The sequence below is a fragment of the Cupressus sempervirens genome, chromosome 2 (assembly GCF_028749045.1).
Source record: "Cupressus sempervirens isolate cs-2001-9-10 chromosome 2, ASM2874904v1, whole genome shotgun sequence".
NCBI classification, from domain to species: domain Eukaryota; kingdom Viridiplantae; phylum Streptophyta; class Pinopsida; order Cupressales; family Cupressaceae; genus Cupressus; species Cupressus sempervirens.
The window spans coordinates 279,487,125-279,509,898 of record NC_143119.1 but is presented as its reverse complement, the minus strand read 5'-3'; the positions used below and the strand labels follow the sequence as shown (position 1 = coordinate 279,509,898).

Here is a 22,774-nt window from a genome sequence, read left to right as displayed (position 1 = left end):
GTGGTATGTATATGTCTCTGTGGAGCAAAAGAGTGGTCAGTAGATGGATCATCATGTGCACTACCACCATGACCACTACCTGATTGATGAGAGGAATATGGCTGAGGATGTGTCCTAGTACTACCATGGACACGACCTTGAACATCTGATATGGGTATGCCAAGATGCTCTGATACAAATCTATATGTATCTAATAAATCCTCAGCCAAACCAATCATAGTATCTCGTGCCAACACTCCAATGAGACCCTCTAAGCTAGCCACTTAAGGGATGCCTGCTGCACTGTACAAGTCTCCTGAAGATGAAGCATAGGATGATGATCTGGAATGCCGACGAGACATCAAATACTGACCAACCTCATCACTCAAAATAGATCTGACAGCTGTTGCAATCTCTCCAACTCCCTAAAGGACCCCACGTAACTGAGTGGTACGCATGGCCTCATCAGCTGATGGACCTAACACAGGGGAAATAGCAGGTGCCCTCTCTCCAACAATCGATCTATGTGCCAATGGGGGATGACCTGGCTGCCTATCAGCCAATCTACCACGCCCCTGTCCTAAATGTCCTTGTAAATCTGTGTAGTTCACTGCCCTACGTAAGCGAACCTCTGCATAAAGCTGTCGGGTAAAATAGAGTGGAATTTGGTCATTATTTGGATAACGACCATGGGTAGCAAGGAAGCGTGGGTATATCAATACAGCCATCTATGGATCTATACACTTAAGGGGAGAATACCCCTTCACATACTTTTGTGAAAGATAATGAGGGAAAAATTCCCTCTTCAGGACATCTTTGGGCACCAAGCCCTGCATCTCTTGGAGTGAAAGACCAGAGGAGACCTCTCATCTCTTACTGTCAAGGACAACCTATATAGTATGTGAAAAATATGGGGTAGTGCCATGAATCTCATCTCAAATAAATGTCAGGCTATGTAAGATAGTCTGGCATGTACCACTATAAACACTGGAGCATGTGCCACTAGTTAGGGATTCCTAGAGTCTATGAATCTCTTGGTTAGTGCGATCATAGAGCTCCTGAGCTGGGATAGGTAGCTGATCACGGGGGACATGATGCTGCTTAGGGGGGATAGGCTACTGCTCAGGGCCTGGGATAGGCTGCTCGGGCTTGGGTATAGGCTGTTGCTCAGGGCCCAGGATAGGCTGCTCAGGCTTGGGTATAGGCTGCTCGAGGGGGACAGGATGCTCGGGGGGGATAGAAGGTTGTTGATCAGCCATGTCAATGTATGTAGGTGCGTGTATAATGTGTAAACCTGAAAATTAAAATTAAAATGTATGACATTTAATAAACTTGAAATTTATATTAACATATATGTATGTACAATTTGACAAAATTAAAAAACTTGTATCTAAATTTTTTTAATAAAATTAAACATGCACGTACATGTCTACATATATATAAAAGTCCTAAAACTTAAATGAACATATACCTTAAAAGAAAACTAAATTTTAAAACACATATGTTGTTATATATATAATGTTTGTAACTCAGGGACCTTTTAAGAACTACATGTGTGCAAGTTATATATCTATCTAAGTTAGATTGAATGTTCAACTTAGGTTTTAGACATATGTGTGCACATAAACTTGTCAGATGTAATTTAGGTCCACAAAGTTTAAATATGTGCATATATATGTATATATAGATATATGTGTATATACATGTACATGATATGTATATTTGCACATATAGATCTATCATGCACATGTGTATATATACATGCATACGTGTGCATATATATATACACGTGCACATGATATGTGCAAATATATATATATATATATATATATATATATATATATATATATATATATATATATATATATATATATATATATATATATATATCATGACACATATGCATATATAGATCTATTTGTGTACATATATATAACATTGATGTATCATTTTGAGACCTTGATATCAATGTTTAATTAGTTTAATTAGTTTTAGGATTAGGGTTCAATTTGGTTTGTACTATTTGATTAGGTTTACATGCTTAGGTTTAAATTAGGACAAGAGTTAATAAATTGAATTAACGTTTCAATTCAATCTTAGGGTAACGGTTCAATTTTGTTAATGGTTGGGGAAAGGATTTAAGGTTAAATTCAAGGTTTCTACTATTAACTTGGGATATATAATTACCTGTTTATGATCATGGTTTAATTCAATTTGGTTTATAAGTATAATATTAATTAGTTAAGGGCTAGGGTTACCTTTCAATCTAGTTTGATATATTCAATTTGGTTTAAGGTCAAGACCTAGGGGTTAGTTTATTTTAGTGTTAAATATTAAGATATAATGCTAAATTATGATATCACTCATTTTTTGATATTTTGATATGATGGACATGTCATAAATGACATTTCTATATGATTCTTTTGATATGATATGCATGGATTATATATATATAATCTTATGATTTAGCCCGTAAATTATCATTTATAATATAAGGGTTTAGAAATTAAATTTTAAGATCTTGAGGTTAGGGTTAGGGTTTGGATAATTAAATTTTAGTTTTAGGTTTAGGGTTAGAGTTAGAATTATGGTTAGGGCTATGATTTAGGATTGAGACCACGATTAAAGGGTTAGGATCATGTGGTCAGAGGTCCCAAGTACCTGAGTAGAAATTATAGTCTAGATCAATTAGGGTTAGTAAAGTAGGCAAGTTGGGATTTAGGATTTAGGGTTATAGTTATGATTCTAGGGTTAGGGTACATTGGGTTTAAATTTCTATTAGTACTATTTATAGGGTTAGGATATGGGTTGACATTGGTATTAGTATTATTTTTAGGGTTATGGTTTGTACATCAGGGTTTAAATTTATGGATCTAGGATTATGATTAGGGCTTATAATTTAGGATAAGGGTTGGGGCTTATCATCTAGTATAAGGGAAATTACCATTATAATTTATGATTAGGGTTAGAATAATGGTTTAGTACTTAAATTAGTTTATATCTAGCTAGCTTTTAAAATTAGAGTTTAGCATTTAAATTTAACAAATTTTAGGATCTTAGTGTAAATACATCTTGATTCTAGGGTTTAGTATAATTTAGGGTCATGGTCTAACATTTATTCAATTATAGCTTATAGGTTTGTACATGATCATTGCTAGAAGTATGGTTAGAGGGTTAGGGTATGGGTTTACATCATGTTGAACTAGAATTATGATTCTGAGGGTTAGGATTTGTATTAGCAATAAAAATTTTGATTATGGTTTTAACACATAGTTTAAATAAATTTATATAATTAAAGTTAGGATCAAGTATTAATATGATTTACTATTTAATGTTGGGGTTTATCATTTAGACCTCTACGGTTCAAATTGAGATTTAGAAAAGTTTTATGGTTTCAAGTGTGCATCTAAGATTAGGGGTTATAATTTATGATTAAAGGGTTTTGCAGTTAGGATTATGACCAGGTTTAGTATAATTTAGGGCTACTATTTAGCATTACGGAACTTAAGACTTAAAATTTAAGTTAAATATATTTAATCTTTACATGAACATTAGATTATATGATGTACATTTTTTTATGTAACTTGTATATTATTTAATCAAGTTATGTTCTTATAATTAACTTTTATTAATTAAAGGTTGTAACATGTATTCTTTAGGTCATACACATTCTAAGTTATATATGTTTCAAGTATGTATGTATATGTATGTTATATTCTTACCTAGATGCAAATTAATCTCTGACATTCTTATATATGTATTTAATTTAGGATCTGGACCCAAGTTAAGACATGTGATTGAATTATAATATAGTTAATTATATACTTAGATTATTTTTAAATTCAATTTACAAACTGACATTATAGTTAATTCTAAATGAGGCCTAGCCAAGGGATCCAAAGAACTAATCAAAAGTTTTACTAAGCAAACAATAACATACATACAATAATTTACAATTATAAAAAACATAAGAGATTGCAAATTCCTTAATGAGCACATTTACATTTCATTTTTAAATAATTATAAGTACTAAAAGTAAAATAAATAACACATCCACATGAAATAATATTAACTAGACTTCAGTTCAATCCATTTAAATAATTTATATACATTTGTTCCGAATGCCACTTGGCAAATTAATTCGGAATGCACAATCATCCACTGTACATGTCACAGGGTATGAAAGGCTGAAAGAATATACATTTATAGAATAGTTTACATCATCCATTTTAGATCCATGAAACAAAGTACAATACAATTTAAGTAAAATTATTTTAAATAGTATTAGAAGTTTTTTGTTTGGATCCCTTCGCGAGTTGTTATGTGATTAAGTACTTATATATGTTTAGGGTTTTATTGTACATAACTATATTGTTAGGTCATGATTATAGTTTAAATAATAAATTTAGGTCGAGGTTATATGGTTTTAGGTCAAGGTTATATGGTTCTAGGTCAAGGTTATATGGTTCTAAGTCAAAATTATATTTATTTGTAAAATTACATGTAACTTAAACAATAAATTTACATCTAATCTAATCATTCAACATTGTAATAAATACATAAATTAAATACATTTCAAAAAATCTAAAATAATAAATTTTTAAATAAAATTTAAATTAAAAGACAATATTATATACTTAGATCTAATATAGATGAAAATTATCTTGAAAAAAATCTTATTTGTGCATTTAGAGATTCATAATAAAATTAGAGGCTTAAGCATGAATAGTAAAATAAAATATACAAAGAAACATATATAAAAAACAATAAAATATACGAAAAATTATATAAATTTTAACTAAAAAAATAGAAAAAAGAAAAAACAAATGTTTCATACTTTTTTCAGACGGTCGATAAAGTGGATGCCAGTCTCTCTCCAACTTTCGATCGAAATAATGAGGAGAGAATCCGACTGCACCGCTATTTATGCTAGCGGGTTTCATAGTTTCGATCGAAACTTAAGTAAAGTTTCGATCGAAACTTTAAAACCGCAGGGAAACCCGCGTTCCATGTTTCGATCGAAACTATGAAACTCGGTTAGTTTCGATCGACAGTTACTTTCTATCGAAAGTAATTAGTTTCGATCGAAACTTTGAAAAAGAGCTTCTATCGAAACTATATGGGTAATTTTTTGGACCCGCGCTTGTTTGGAGGAATTTCTTCCTCTGAAAAAGTGTAACCCACTATTGTGGGTTCACCCTCATCTAGATACAATGTACTAGGTTCCTTGAACCCAACCACCTCTATCTACATTTTTGTCAGCAAAAGCTTTCTTCTACTAAGAGCATCTACAACTTTGTTAGACTTCCCACTTCTATGTTTCAAAAAAAATGTATAACTCTACAAAAACTCATCCCACTTTAAATGCCTTTGGTTCAATTTTCCTTGACTATTCAAATATTGCAAAGCTTGATGATCAGTATACAAAAAAAAATCCTTAGGAAGAATATAGTGTCTCCACTTCTTCAATGCTTGAACTATGGCATAAAATTCTTGATCATAAACATAATATTTTCTTTTTGCATCATTCAACTTCTCACTAAAATAAGCAATAGGTCTACCTTCATGGCTCAAAATTGCTCCTATTGTAGTACCACTAGCATCGCAGTCCACTTGAAAAACCTTGTTAAAATCAAGAAGTACAAAAACAGGTTTCTCAATAACTTTCTATTTCAATAAATTAAAACTCTTATCTACTACTATAGTCTACTTAAATTCTTTCCTATCTCCTTTCATTGTTTTAGTCAAGGGTCCATAAATACTACTAAAACTTCTTATGAAATTTATGTAAAATGTAGTGAGTCCATGAAAAGATCTTACCTTTATTGCACTCCTTGGAGTAGGCCACTCAAGGATAGCCTTCACTTTCTCTAGGTCCATTTTCAAACCTTCTCCTAAGACTACAAATCCTAGATACACCAACTCCTCCTTTACAAAACTGCACTTTTTCAAGTTTATCAACAACTTTTCTTCCCTCAACTTTTCAAACACCTTGTGAATATGAATCAAATGCTCCTCCAATGTCTTACTAAAGATCAATATATAATCTAGATAAAAAATGAAAAACTTACCTAGAAACTCCTTCAGTACCTCATTCATGAGCCTCATGAAAGTGCTTAGTGCATTGGTTAGCCCAAAAGGCATGACTAACCACTCATATAGTTTGTCCCTTGTCTTGAAAGAATTCTTCCATTCATCACCTCCTTTGATATGAATCTAATGGTACCCACTCTTCAGATCTATCTTTGTGAAATACTGAGCTCCACTCAAACAATCCATAATATCATCCATCCTCGACAAAGGAAATCTATACTTGATGGTGATCTTGTTGATAACAAGAGAATCTATGCACATCCTCCATTCTCCATTCTTCTTTGGTGCTAACACTTTTGGTACAACACATGGACTTAGACTCTCTCGAATCAACCCATGAACTTGCCTATTCAACTCTTCACTTTTTGCTAGTGTCATTCTATGCATTGTGTTGTTTGGAAAACTAGCTCCTAGAACCAAATCCTTCTGGTGATTGATCTTCCTCATTAGGGGCAATCCATTAGATTTATTATCTAATACAATATTAGAAAAATCTTCCAATATATTTGCAACTTCTGTAGGTACCTCCTCTACCTTTTTTTACTATCTTTAGGAATCACAGAAAAACACATATGCTCATGTTTCATACCTTTAAGAAACTTTTCTCCATCAAAAAAACATATTCTGGTAGCACTACATACATTTTCTTCTTTATCCTTCAATGACTTCAACTTATGTTTCACTCCATCCTTAGTTAGAGTGTAGGTTTTTGCTCGCCCATCATGTACAACATGCCTTTCAAATTGCCACAACCTACCAAACAACATATGACATATGTCCATAGGTATGATATCACATAGTACCTCATCTTAGTAGCTCCCAGTCTTGAACTTCACTGAGAACTGCTCATTGACCATAACCTTGTGGTCATCTTGCACCCAAGCAATATGGTATGGATGTGGGTGTTTTTGTCTCTTTAGCTTCAATTTGGTGACCATCATTTTCAACACCAGATTGTTAGTACTTCCACCATCAATGATCACATCACAACACTTATCTTCACATCTGCAACTTGTTCAAAACAAACTCCTTCTTTGATTAGATTCATTCTCACCACTTAGTAGGACTCTTCTATTAACGAGGAATTCTCCTCTTTCAACATCTTGAGAATGTGAGGATCTGGCATCTTCATCAACATGTGCAACTCTCACCTGGCCTTCTATTCTTTGATCTATCCTTCCATGGCACTAGATACATTCAAATGCTCTATGCCCTTCTTGCTTGTAGTGAAATTTTTTTTCCATGAAAGCCTCCTCTTCTAGATCCTTGGCCTCTACCTCTTCCTCTCTAATCTCTATTGTTCTGACCATGGAAACAATTGGAATTGTTTCCCCTTTGGTTCTGATTGCTACTTCCAGCATCATCCTTGTTATTCTGATCATCATTATGGCTTCCATAAGACTGTTTGCTAGATCTTCCACCATGACCTCTTCCACTATTCTTATTGTCAAATGTCTTGCTCAATTTTTCCTCAACTCTTAAGGCAAACTGTTATGCCTCCTCAATACTATTCATCCAAACTAGACTCAACTCATCATGAATGTTGGGCCTTAACCCATTAAGATAATGGGCAACTTTCTCCTTATCAACTTCTGCATGGCTAGTTCTAATGAGAACTTGGTAGAATTGCTTAGTATACTCTTTAATAGATTTTCCCACTTGCTTCATTCCTTATATCTTCTTCAATAGATCAAGCTCATAATCCATAGGAATGAATTTTCACTTCATTCTAGCTATCATTTGATCCCATCTGGTGATTTTTTCCTTTTCCTTTCTATTTCATTCCAACTAAACATCTTGCCACCATATTTTTGCATGTCCCTCCAATTTTCCTTTCACAAACTTGACCCTATCTGAATTTTCAATATCTTCATACTCAAAGTACTCCTCTAGTTCATTAATACAATTAATAAGCTCTTCTGGGTTAAGATTTCCTAAGAATGTGGGAACCTCAAACTTAGGTCTTTTTCTAACCTTGGAGATGGCCCTAAAAAGCCTCTCTTCCTGTGGGTTTAGAATTGCCTATGCTTTGACATTTTCTTCTACTTCATCCGCATCCTTACTTTCATCTCTTATGGGAAGATTCATTCCTTAATGCATTTGTTCTTCCAATGCTTGCATTTGTCTTTGGAGGGCTAAAAAACCTTTAGGTGTAACACCTATATCTCTTTTTCCATGCTCTCTTCATGGAGGCATTTTTGTACTTCTATTGAAACCCTAGTACAAACTGCCTCACAATCAACAATCTACCTACACACTTAGCCTAAACCATAGTCCTAGTGTGAACTACCTTACCGTCAACAATCTATCCACACACTCAAGAACTCTAGCTCTGATACCACTTGATGGAAGATACTCCCCTTAATACCATAAAATCATAACAAAAACAAAGAAACAATAGGAAATACAAGAAGAAAATATGAACTTCTTATTATTGCCACAAATGTGGAATTAAAAAATTCTCAATTACAATATGCTAACCCAAATGGGCACCTTCATTATAGTAATCTACAAGACAATACTGCAAACTATCACCTAGAGCTATCCTAGACAATCTTTGGGCCTTTCTTAAATAGGTAGTTTTATGCCACCCAAAAAGGTTCTACATGCTTAGACTTAATACCTAGGGCTGATAGACCCTAACAATACACATAGAGTTAGCCAAATACATCTTTGACAAATTATTTTAGAAATTTTGGTAGCCCAACTTTCGAAGGTCATAACTCACAAATTGTTGCTTTGATTGGCTATTATAACCACTTTTCAGAAACACCAGCTCTTGATCTATAGGCTTAGAACTATGCTAGTGCCCTTCCATCAAGTTTGTAGACCTTATCTGGGCAGTCTAAGGCCTCCAACAATGAGCCTACAATTTTTTTTGCAAATTTTTCCACTAAAAATCTGCAATAACTTCTTTGATGCTAATGCTTGAGCAATGAGATTTTTATGGTAGGCTTACAACTCTAAAATGAACCTTCTTATAGAAAATGAGAATGTTCTAATCTTGTATGAAAAACTTACTAAAAATAGTAAGTTTCCATAAATAGTAACCACCCTATCTACTAGTCCTTATTAAAATAGAAAAGGCCAAAAATAAAATATTTTTATGTAATGCAAGATTGCCCTTACACCTAGGATGCTCCTACATCAACCTTAAAGCCTTTCAATGGACTATTAGAATGTGGTAAAATGAGGGCTATGTGGTGGAAAATACACAATGGGAAAACTCATCTCCTTGTGTAGGAAAGTTCACAAATACCAATGTGTTCAATAAAAGTAGCAATACTATAGATTTGTAATCACTCAACAATTTTCACATGAAAGAAAATTTCTAAATAGAAGTGGAGACACAATAAACTACTAGAAAATTGGTAATACAAATGATATAACCTGGGTTCTTCATTCTGCAGTAGATGAAAGCATTGCATACTCTTCACAATGCCAAATTGAAGATTTTAATGTAGGCAACCAATGCAATCAACTCTATAATGCGCATGAAATAGAAGCTTCATGTGTTGGACCTATGATCAATTAATATCACAATAAATTGGTTAGAGAAGAGAATCTTGAATCACATTTGATGGTATACCATCACAATGATGATTTAAATAATTTCAAAATGAAAAATGATATCATATTCTGCGCACATTATTCATCATCACATTCACAAAATATTGGTGGTAGCATTTCTAATGATACTCCTCATAATCAACAATGGCATTGTAGCCATAATGATGAAAAAGATCATCTAGACCTTCCTCAGCTCAACTTGTTTGATGAGCTTCTATGTGCATTATTTATCAAATCTACCCATGAAATGGATGTTGTTTGATCTTAAAAGTGTGAAATCATTATCAAGCTGGGATGATATTTTTTTTGTCATAAAAGATGCAATGGAAATTTGGTCAATATAGAGATAATACCAATGGGAGACACTAAACATCAAATATCATACAAGTCACTACGCATAGCTATATTTTTATGTAAAATGTATCTCCATGATTATGCCTTTTATTTCACCTGCCGCAAACCATAGTGTATAGGGAGATCCAAAAAGCCTCCATGTAAAAAAGACAAATTATCTAAGAACTAGAAATTATCAAATTAGAGCTCCGATTGAAAACAATGGTTGAAAGCTAATTTTTCCCACAAAAATTATCATTAAAACCTAATAGACTAGAAAAAGCTACCTCTAATGAATGATTTTTAATTGCACCACTTGATGCAACAAGAATTGTGGAAATTAAAAAGAAAGAAATGAACACATAAAACATATTTGATTCCAAAAAATATTAGGAACTATCTCATTACTATCTCAATATTCCCACCAAAACAATAGAAAATGGCCTTTGCATACTTGTGGATGAGCAAATGCACCCTCAAATTTTTCTACAGTCTCGATAGAAAGATCATAAGTTGCACATCCTTGAGAGTATAGCACAACTTCCTCCAAAGGTAGAATAAAGCCACAGTTTCTTGTAGATAGAATAGTTGATACAAATTCTAGAACACATATGTCTATACATATGCCTACAACTAATACCTAGATTGAAAAACATCACTAGCATAACAATAATAAATAAAGGAAAAATGTATATGCAAAGCTTAAAAGATGTCTAAAACAAGAATCAAGAAAAGAAAGGAAGAAGAGGCTAGATTTTAAAATTTCATTTAAAATTTGCATATCATCAAAAGAATTTAAAAAAAACCTTTGGACTACTCCACATTAGCATTTTTTTCATATTAATTACGAATGGTACAGTAGGGAATGAGTGATAATTCTTTGACAAATTAGGGACTCACATCCTCAAAGCTACCTCAGTTGCCTCCTAAAAGCCCACCATTTATGGGTTCCAGTGGTCAAGATGACAATAATATGTACATGGGCTGACATAATTTCTCTTTCGAGGGGCATAGCTTAAAATATTAGTGCACACCTTTAGTAGGCTATCTCTCACAATGCCAACCATCATGGATAGATGATCTATTGGACACACCTTTTGAGATACCTCCAAAGAAGGGTGCCCATCATACATGATCAACAAGTGATTGACTTGCATTTTTGGAAGCCCTCATAAATTCTAATATAATAGAGGAAATTGCAGAGGAAGATGAGTTTGATTATAGAAGTTTAGCATCTATACCTTCCAAATGATCTCAAGAATTTGATAGATTGGATGAGGAGTAGATTATGTCCATGTTTAGTGATGTTGAGCCTTTCAAAAAAAGTTAGTCAAACCAATCTTCTAATCCTCCTAATCATCAGGCATCTGCTTTGGATAATAGATGTTCAAACATATAGGTAACCTCTAAGAATCCCTCTACTCCATCTGATCACAATAGCATTAATTAGCCTTTAGTGGAAGAGAAAGTAATGACTATGTTTGGCCAGTTCAAAAGTGAGCAAGAATTTTAAAGTGTTAACAAAAGTGAGAAACCACTCCAGACCACCAAGACTGAAATTCCCTTGTCATCATTAGGAATGGAACTTGATGCAAACATTGATCCAAAATGGGTCAAAAGGTAAGACTTCTATTATTTACATCTTAGATATTGAGCCCTGAAATATGAATTCTTAGAATCACTTGAATGGTATGAATCTATAGGTGTCTTGTTATTGGGTTCTCCCTTCCTATTCTTATAAGTTTTTGATTATTTTTCAAAATTTTAGCGAATAGGCAATTTTCACAAAGACCCAGAGTAAGAAAGCTTTAGTACATTTCATAACTTCAAAGAAGTGTCAATGCACTGTAGGTTTGTTATGCATACTATTGGCAATGCATTAGGTGAAATTTTGTTTAAAATGTCTAATTCATTTTATTGTCTATTAAAGATCATACTATAACCATATAGGAGTATCTAGTTCTTGAATGGTATCATGCTATCACCCTAGTACTATGCAAGCATATGTACATAAAATTTATCATATTATGACTTTTAATTGATATTAAATCTACACACACACACACACATATATACATACTTGCATGGATACATACATATTGATACTTGCATGCTCGCATAAATTCATACATACATGGATAGACATACAGGCACATGTGCATATATATCTACTTTTCAATGAGGAATATGTATATACTATATATATATATATATATCTATAGAATAATTTAGCCATGCATGTAACTCATGCAACTTCTACAACTTCCAATAAAGACACCAGTTTTGTATGAAAAAAATGATACCAAGATACTCTATGGTGAGAATACAAAGAAAAAAAAAGATATTGCATGTACATTGGTAGATGAGGCCTTTTCTTGTAGGCACTAAATGAAGTGTCTATTGTGGAAAGTATGCCTAGCCACATCTACATGGTTTCCTTCTAATGGATAAGATACTTTGGTGTGCCTACCTTCCTTAAAAAATCCATATCCAAGTACATGTTGGGAATCAATTCCATCAACACATTCTACAAAAACAGTTAGATAATAAGTGAATCCTAACAAACAGCTCATTCCAAGCCTTTGCAACAATAGAAATATCAACACTAATGCTTGCCATATACAAAACCATGTTGCATTCAGTGCTATAGTAGAACAGATGAAAAATTTACTTGATCATATGTTCTAACCAAGCCTATGCTAGTACATTAGAAATGAAGTCAAATGACCAAATAGCTACAAAAGGAATCCCTTTTCATACACAATCGATTGCCAACCTAAAACATAAAGAGGAACAACAAGTTGCATAAATTAATAGAATAGGAAGACTTACCTTAAAGACCGAGCTCAACAAGTTTCAAGTAACCACCTGGCTATAAAAGCTCCCCCACAATTCTATCAGGTTTACTCAAATCTCTCTCAAGAAGACAAACACATCTTGCATCCTGCATTGCATTGGACAACAAAAAGTAAGAAAATGACACGCAAATAACCATTCCCTTAAATTTTTTCATCTCAATGCTCTCAACTTATTCAACCCTCCAAAATATCTAACTAATCTAACTATTGTGTATTACTCTCTCATAAATATGCAAAAATTCCACCTTTCATGAACCTTGCTTCAATGTAATCTTGAAGCTATGGATGTCAAAGATAAAATCAATGTGCAGAAATCTCATTTACATGGATATAGTATTTGTTGTTCAAAAATTATGTTTGTTAATCAAATCATTTTTAAAAAAGAAAACCCAAATTCTATGTAAAACGTTCAATAATTTACTGGTTTTGAATTTTTAGCTAACTTTGACTAATATAAATCAATAAATTAACAAAATTACCAAAATAAATTTAAAATAAAAAAGTTTTTAACAAAAAAGGCACTGGCACCAAAACCTTCTTGAATTGACTTTATTGTTGATCCTTGCTTTCCTATTAAACTTCCATACTATGTCCTAGGTAGTAGCATCCGAGTTGAAATTGACCCCCCAACACCTTATTGCCCTCAACCAGAATCTAGTATTGCATCTATGCCCTCTATTATGTGCTTATGAGCATTAAGCATGCCATCCATAGCTGGGGAGACAATTACATCAGGTTCATCCTTTATTGAGATCATAACCTTAAATATAGAAAAAATCAACAACATTTAATACAAGTTAAGATCTGGTATTAAAAATCATTTATTATTTTTTAAAATACAAGGCTGCAATAATTTAAATATTAGATTGAAATACATGCTGGAAACCAAAAATAAGAAACAAAATTCACCAAAGTTGCAGCACAAGAGCACCATTGTTTAGCTTGCATTAAAATGTGACTTTAACAAATAAGATATTTTAATTTTTAAAAGATCTTTACTTAAGCTAGATGAAAATGTAACTTACAACACAATTAGGGATGCATGGCACTCCATGTATAATTTTGATGCGAGACTTGGTCTCCTCACACATTTTCTTCACAAACTCTCCTTTGTGACCAATTATCCCACTGACCTTCTGACTAGTTATAAGCAATCAAAATACACTTTCTCCAGGCCAACCAAGCCATCTTTTATCCACACCAATGCTAGCTACTGTCTCCTCATCTCATCCTCTTTTTTGACTAGGAGTGATATTTCTAGATTCTTGCATAGATTCTAGTGTTGTTGACATTTTTAAATTATTGCAATTGGACATATCCAAGTATCAACACAGAGAGCTTGACACTTCACCCTATAAATTTAAATTTTTTGATCTATTTCTCTCATCCTAGGATAAGTACAGACTATCAGGTTAGATAAGTGGGCAGTCATTATCAATTTTCTATGTCTAAAGACTCTGTCTAATTAAAAAATATTTAAAATAGAGTTCACGGCTCCACACAGTTGTATATTTCCACAACAGAAAATGAATTGCATCTCTTGATAAATAAACAAAGTAAATTCAAACAAAAAATATTTCAATTTTTAATACAATAATAATTGTTATCCAAAATAATTATGACATATATTGACAATAAATATAGATGGTCAAAATTATTAACTACAGTTGCCTTCCAATTAGCTTTGATTTGAGGCATGTTTTAGGGTGTCCAAACTAATTTTAAACGAATCAGATATGAAAATAGATGCACACTAGAATATGAACATATGACATCTTCATTCTATGACTAAGCATTATGACATCAAAATTTGAGGTTTCGAGAAAAACAAAGAGTTCCCTAAGGAATTTACTTCGAGTTGATAAATCTCATATAACAAATGCTAAACCATACTCTTGTATGTAGACACATTTTCTAGAAATGATATGGATTGATCACAAGAGGAAAGGATGCCATGTTTGACCTAGGAAGCTACCTCTAATCACATAGTGGGATTAAACATCACAATACAACAATCACTTAAATATCAAAATCACCATACTCTTAACTTTTGTTCACCTAGTGAAACTGTGCCTACGCACATGCAGACATTAATGTTCCCTGCCAACCATTTTGAGTAGAAGACTCTCACATTAATATCTAGAACATTTACTCATTTTACAAAAAATTATAGATAATTTCCATCGAGCTCACACTAAATTAAACCCAATAAAGCTTTCACAATGCAACTGCAAATAGAATTTCATTAAACAATATGCCTCATGACTCTAAGAAACTAACACCTCTGATGACAAAAATGATTAAATCCACACAAAAAATAGAGGGTACCCACCACACTTAACATCATATTAATAAAATGATTTAAGCTCCTAGAAACACAAGGTCTCCACTAAATGATTATTGATTAAGGCACCAAGATTAAGCTAGCTCATGCATTCGTGTAATTAAAGATGGTTTCCAAGAAAATTTGTTTACCATTTTATTTTAGAAAACTTACCATCAAGCACACACTGAATAACAACCAATATAGCTTTCATAGTGCAAAGACCCCAAATAGAATTTCATTAAAAATATTCCTCACTACTATGAAGTTAATCTATTATTTATGCTTTCACATGTAGACAAGGCAATCCATAAGCTGAAACTCTGGAGTTAATGCTTCTCTTGAGTTCATAATTTCCATTAGAAAAAAAAAGTCGAGTGAAAATAAATTGAAACGCTAATAATCAAACAAATTTAAACTAGTTTAGGAAGACAATATAGAAAACACAGGTTAGACATTGGACATCTACTATTAGATTCGTACAAGCCATTGCACTTTCCTTAATCTCAAATATGGCATATTACAAATGAAGATGGCTATACAATAAAAAGAGTGCACTTCCCTAAACCCTTCTATCCAAGGTTTTCCATAGATTGGAAAACTTGAATGCCAGCTTAGGGCTCCCTAGTCATGGAGTACAAAAGCATACAAATGAGCATAAAATGGCTCTTAGCCAAGCCTTAGAAATGAGGTCCTTGCTAGTAAACCATGAGATGGGAGATTCTTTGAGCAAGAGAAAGAATGATAGTGTCAAAGAACTCTTGATGCATTCAATGCAAAAATGCAAGTATGCTAAAATGAGATGCATAATGCAACTAAGATAAAAAAATGGAAGTGTTACATCCATACTAATTAGACTATGTGATCTAAGCTACTTGCAAAAGAACTACACTATATGCAACTAAACTAGGATGCCATGTAACAAAATGCTATGGATGCAAGGAATGTGGAAAAGAAAATGGTATTCTCCACAAGAGCTCTCAATCATTCAAATGGAAATCGTACAGCATAACAATATTCAAGAGTGTGGATCCTTTGAGGGAAAAAAATCTCTTGCTTTTAAAGTTGTATGGATGGTAGAGATCAAGATTGAGATGGTGGAGGATCAATAGTTGAATTCAAAAATGGGAGGGATCCATGTGCACACACAAGTCAACCAATAGAAAATGAGTTGACTTGTCATATAAGACAAAAGTGTCACAAGTCTTTTCTTTTAATTACAAAATAGAAAAAGAACTTTATGTGTGCACCTTAAGTGGGTTAGAAGAATGGGGTCTTTTATTTAATTAAAAGGGGACATGTTCTTATAATCAAATAATGAACTTAGGATAACATTGTCAAACTATAGGTTATAATTAAATTAATTAATTATTTGCAATTTGGTCTAGGTAAATGATTAATTAAATTAGCCAAAATGCTGAGAAGGGGGCTAATAGTCTAGATGACCATTTTTAGGTGATTACTGCATATACTAATATGTTAGAAAAAAACACTAATCTATTAAGAGAACAAAGCATTAACTAACAACACTAATATAACCTTTAAGAGAGACAAAGAGGAAACAAACTCAAATGAGAATGTGAGCCATTAAGGGGCTCTCTCAATGAGACTATTCTCTTGATTTGGGGATGAGTCTAATTTGGACATGGATTTAGGATGTGTGCTCAAGTTTCAAAATAGCTTCAATGGATTTGGAATTTTTGGTGTGGATGATGGCTATGATATGGATTTGGCTTCTCAAACTAGCATTATAACTTTAGCTCAAGGATTGTGATGATATGGCTTGGGAGGGGATCTAATTTATAGGCCAAGGGCTTGAGGGATGGAGGGTTAAGATGCAAGGAGAGATGAAAGCTTATGGAGGGCTTAGATTGCATGAGAGGAGAGCACATGGATTGTGCTTCCTTACAACCAATCAGGACAGGGTGAGTGGATAGAGGAAAGGGCAAGGATGAGTCAACAAAGGAGGCTCAAGGCCTTAAATGGCCCTCATAATGGCTTGTAAGAGCTTTTAAGAGCATGTAAGAGCATTGAAGTCTTATGGTTGGGATATTTTGAGGGAGGAGACTTTGATTTGGTTTAGAAAAATCTTAAGCTTTTTTAGGGAATGTGACAAGGTTAGGGGGGGGATTAGGCTTAGGTTTTAGGATTAGATTAAGGATGTTAGAGATGTGCAAGTGGATGGTATTCATGAGGGTGGGTGAGTTAGTGGCTAAGCTAGCTTAGTATGGGTGGATGGGGTGGATTAGGCTAAATGGAGGATTTAGGATAGTTTAGGGGTTATTAGATTTGAGGGTTTTATTTATCAAATAGATTTATTTAATAAATAAGGGTTTTGGAATTAGATAGGAGAATAGGATTAATTGATAAATAATGGGTTATTTGATTTATCAATTAGGACTATTAGATGGTTAATTAAATTAATTAGCTAGGGGATGGCAAAAGGATTAATTAAATAGAAATTTAATTAATGATTCCTTTAGAGATAGCTAAATAAGATTACCGAAGCAGTGTAATCAGATTTAGGTGTCTACATTTTGCCCCTCTTTGATATAGTGTTGAGACAACACTATTTCAAAGAAGTTCAAATGGAGACGACACAAGAAAGATGTTTTAGCAACAAGGTTTCCCCAGTCTCGAATAAGAAGAGGAGAGACTAGACTTATATGATGCCCCCTCAAGAAGGTGGCAGAGAAAGAAGATGAGGCTCGATGACTTTTTGAAAAATACAAGAATCCAAGATGAGTAGAGACAGAGATTGGCAAAGAGAAGGGGATGAATTAGCTCAAACTCTCACTAAAGGAGAATGATAAAGGGAGGATTAGATGCTCAAAGGAAGCAAGCTTAAGACGTTCTAAGATTGGGGGGAGGATGAAGGAGTAGAGTGCTATAAAAAGGAATCCAGGAGGAGGGGAGGGATGATGGGATTATAAAGTTGATGCAACAGGATTTCAAAGAGTCAGATTGGTGGAAGATGGGTTTCGAAGATCCCTAGGACTATGATTGTGGATCTTGAAAGATGAGGCTTGGTGGATTGATTGGATTGATGGATCCATAAGACTAGGATTGTGGATCCCTAAAGGTAAAAGTAAAGATTGATTCAAAGAGATACTGATGCATAAGTTGGGATAGGTGCTAGATATGGATGGGGGATAATGGAGATGAAGGGATTCCATTGAAGCTTTTTGAGTAGGGGGATACTTCAAAGAGAAGTACCACCATGTAGTTGAGCACTAGATTTTCTATAGGACTGTTGGTTAATTGCCAAGGTTACCAAGAACATCAAGGCCTTTTCATCAACTATCTAGAGGACTGACAGACTGACTCAAAACACACAAGGATTTCCCCAATATCACAAATGAAACTCGAAGGAAATAGCATGGAACCGACACTGGGTAACCCACAAGCAAAAAATAAACAAATGAAAGACTTGATCAAAACTGTACGCTCGGAGTGCCCCATTCGCAACATACCATGATATGGAAGATCGTGGCAACCTTGAGGAGGGAACAAAAAGATTTCTTGGAAAAGATACTTCAAGACTGAAAAGGAAAGATTCCAAATCAAAAGAAAGAAAAAATCCAAAAGAGAATCGTTTTCCAACGAGATGGCTAGGACGAGGTACTAAAGGACCAAGATCAAACATGAGGAAAGCTATATCCTACAAGGATCTATCAGAGAGCACCTAAGCTGATGGATTTGGATGAGTGATGTGTCTAGCATGCTGAACTAAGAAGGATAACACTTTGGTCATATGAGATCTAGCTAAAGGATGCATTTGGAATAGCTAACCAAGATTTGTTCGATGTGTGCAAGATGTTGATCAGGGAGGAACTGACACAAAAGTTGGATAGATACAATGGTACTAAGCTAAAGAGGATGTACAAGCTGACGGACCAAGATATGTTACAAATATACAAGGTTGTTCATGTTTTGGTTTTTGTGAGATGGAAATTTTTGTGAAGGGTGGGATGTCTGTAATAGTTGATAGGTGGATAGGTAGATGGTTTGCGAAAAGCTTAAGTGAAAATGAGATTCTTTGTGTGCATGTGATAGTATACAAGCTAGGATACAAGATTTGGCATATAATTATGGTACAAGCTTTGGACAAGATTTGGATATACAAGCTATGATACAAGGGATGATACAAGATTTACAAGCTGGAGTACAAGATTTACAAGTTGAGGTAAAAGATTTACAAGCTGTACAGGAGGTATTTACAAGTTTCATTAGATTTTGGATATTTGGTTGGAACACTAAGAGAACAAGCAGGTGTTTTACGGGATGGTGGGTGAATGGATGAGGGATAGGATAGTGATATATAATGGATTAGTCTTAGTACACAAGGTGCCTGAATTACTAGGTTTTCACCAAGGTACCTATCGAAGATGCTTGAATTGCCAAGTTTTCACCATTGGACGCTTATTTCTCTTTACTATTTTGTTATATTTTTCAAAATCTGGGTATACCAAGGATCTTCAAGCATAGAACTTCTTGAGATGAATGATGTTAGTAGGATCATTCAAGAGTTCTCCTTCCAATGTAGATAGCTGATAGGCTCTGGAGCCAAAGGAGGTAGTGACAACATAAGGACCAAGCCAGGTAGGTTCAAACTTGCCTTTATTTTCTCAATCTTCTTGGACTTTCATGTTTTCTTTGAGGACCATGTCACCCAGCTGAAAGTGTGGTGGAAGCACCTTCTTGTTGAAATTCCTTTTGAGATAAGTTTGATAAACTGTGAGATGATCATAGGCTTGTTGTCGCTTCTTGTCTAAGAGATCTAGTTGGGTGAACCGAGCTACTCTATATTCTTCATCTGATATTTTCCCTTGCAAAGATATGTGCAAGGAGGGAAGTTCAACCTCTATGGGTAGTACCGCTTCGACACTATAGACTAGGGAGTATGGATTTGTGCCTATGGATGTATGAAAGGAGGTTCAATAGGCCCATAGGGCTGGATTTATTTGTAGGTGCCAATCGCGGCCGAAATCATTGACAACTTTCTTTAGGATTTTGAGGAGGGTTTTGTTAGTTGCCTCTGCCTAGTCATTACCTTGTGGGAAATATGGGCTAGAAAAGTGGTGATGGATGTAGAGGGAAGTGCATAATTCTTCCATGTTGAGATTTTCAAAGTTTCCTCCATGTTCAGTGAAGATGGTGGATGGGATGTCGAAGCAGCAAACAATGTGGTACAAGATGAACTTGGGGACCTAAAATCCTGTAGCTGAGACTAAGGGGACTACTTCCACCCACTTAGTGAAATAGTCTGTAGCTTTTATTATCCATTATGTCCATCAGATGAGAGGGGTGTGATATTTCCAACTAGATCAAGGCCCTAACAAGCAAAAGGCCAGGGTGGTGCAATAGGCTGTAGATCTTGTGCTAGAGCATACACAAGATTTTCATGCTGCTAACATGGGAGACATTTTTTGACAAAGTCATAGGAGTCTTCTTCAATGGTAGGCCAATAGTAGCCTGCTCTAAGGATTTGTCACACAAGGACAATACCACTCATGTGGGCACCACAATGTTTGAAGTGTACTTCTTTTAACGCCATCGTGGCCTCATATTTATCTAAACATTGAGAGAGAGTATCATGATAACCCCAACGATATAGGGTATTGGCTATGATAGCATAGTGGGATGATTTTTGGATGAGGTTCTAGTGTTGGGTATGTGTGAGGTGAGGGGATATGATACCATTGTTAAGGTAAGCATAAATCTCATGGTACCAAGGGGATTGGGGACCAACCAAGATACAAACATGGTTTGAGTCATCATTTGCATAAGAAGGTGTGAGGAGCTGCTCGACTAAAAACTCATACTATGTAGCTACTTGGGGAATTTCCAAGAGTGAGCCGATAGTAGCCATAGCATCTGCTACTTTTTTCTACATTCGAGGCACTTGTGTAAATTGAAGCTTTGTAAAATGCTAGGTTAGCTGATCAACTAGCTCTTTGTAGGGTAATAGCTTTTCATCTTTGGTTTGATATTCATTTAGAGCTTGCTTGATGATGAGCTGAGAATTTCCAAAGATTTGTAACTTAGTGATGTTCCATTCTGCATCTATCTTTAATCCTGCTATGAGAGCCTCATATTCAGCTATATTGTTGGTGCTAGGGAATTGTAGCTTGAAGGCTTTTGGAATGTAATCTCCTTGAGGTGTGACCAACAATATTTCTACCCGTGATCCATGAGATGTGTATGAGCCATCAAAATAGAGTTTCCATGGGGGCTGTTCTTCAATTAGATAGATATGTTCATCTGAAAATTCTGTGATCAAAGGATATGTATCTACTAGAGGTGCATCAACTAGGTGATCTACTATAGCTTGCCCTTTGATTTCCTTTTTGTCCACATATTGGATGTCAAATTTGGTAAAGAGCATATACTAATATGTTAGCAAAAAACACTAATCTATTAAGAGAACAAAGCATTAACTAACAACACTAATATAACCTTTAAGAGAGACAAAGAGGAAACAAACTCAAATGAGAATGTGAGCCATTAAGGGGCTCTCTCAATGAGATTATTCTCTTGATTTGGAGATGAGTCTAATTTGGACATGGATTTAGGATGTGTGCTCAGGTTTCAAAATAGCTTCAATGGATTTGGGATTTTTGGTGTGGATGATGGCTTTGATATGGATTTGGCTTCTCAAACTAGAATTATAACTTTAGCTCAAGGATTGTGATGATATGGCTTGGGATGGGATCTAATTTATAGGCCAAGGGCTTAAGGGGTGGAGGGTTAAGATGCAAGGAGAGATGAAAGCTTATGGAGGGCTCAGATTGCATGAGAGGAGAGCACATGGATTGTGCTTCCTTACAACCAATCAGGGAGTGACAGATGTCACAGGGTGAGTGGATGGAGGAAAGGGCAAGGATGAGTCAACAAAGGAGGCTCAAGGCCCTAAATGGCCCTCATAATGGCTTGTAAGAGCTTTTAAGAGCATGTAAGAACATTGAAGGCTTATGGTTGGGATATTTTGAGGGAGGAGACTTTGATTTGGTTTAGGAAAGTCTTAAGATTGTTTAGGGAATGTGACAAGGTTAGGGGGGGATTAGGCTTAGGTTTTAGGATTAGATTAAGGATGTTAGAGATGTGCAAGTGGATAGCATTCATGAGGGTGAGTTAATGGCTAAGCTAGGTTAGTATGGGTGGATGGGGTGGATTAGGCTAAACGAAAGATTTAGGATAGTTTAGGGGTTATTAGATTTGAGGGTTTTATTTATCAAATAGATTTATTTAATGAGGGTTTTGGAATTAGATAGGAGAATAGGATTAATTGATAAATAATGGGTTATTTGATTTATCAATTAGGACTATTAGATGATTAATTAAATTAATCAGCTAGGGGATGGAAAAAGGATTAATTAAACAGGAATTTAATTAATGATGCCTTTAGAGATAGCTAAATAAGATTGCCGAAGCGGTGTAATCAGATTTAGGTGTCCACAATTACATTTTCCCCTCTTTGACTAATGTGTGGTCGATCTAGGAAAACAATACGTCAAATAAAATAGAAGCCAAGTAGCTAATAATAGACATAGATATCTAATTTTGAAGAACAAAATGTAGAAAGAGATAGCAAATCTTTAATGTATAGCCTGATAGC

The 22,774-nt window shown here is 34.4% G+C and overlaps 1 pseudogene; it reads left to right on the top strand.

Annotated features, from left to right (window-relative positions):
• Nucleotides 1-511: 511 nt before the first annotated feature.
• LOC149572133 (basic leucine zipper 34-like) lies at nt 512-11,826 on the top strand (annotated as a pseudogene).
• The last annotated feature ends 10,948 nt before the right edge of the window (nt 11,827-22,774 follow it).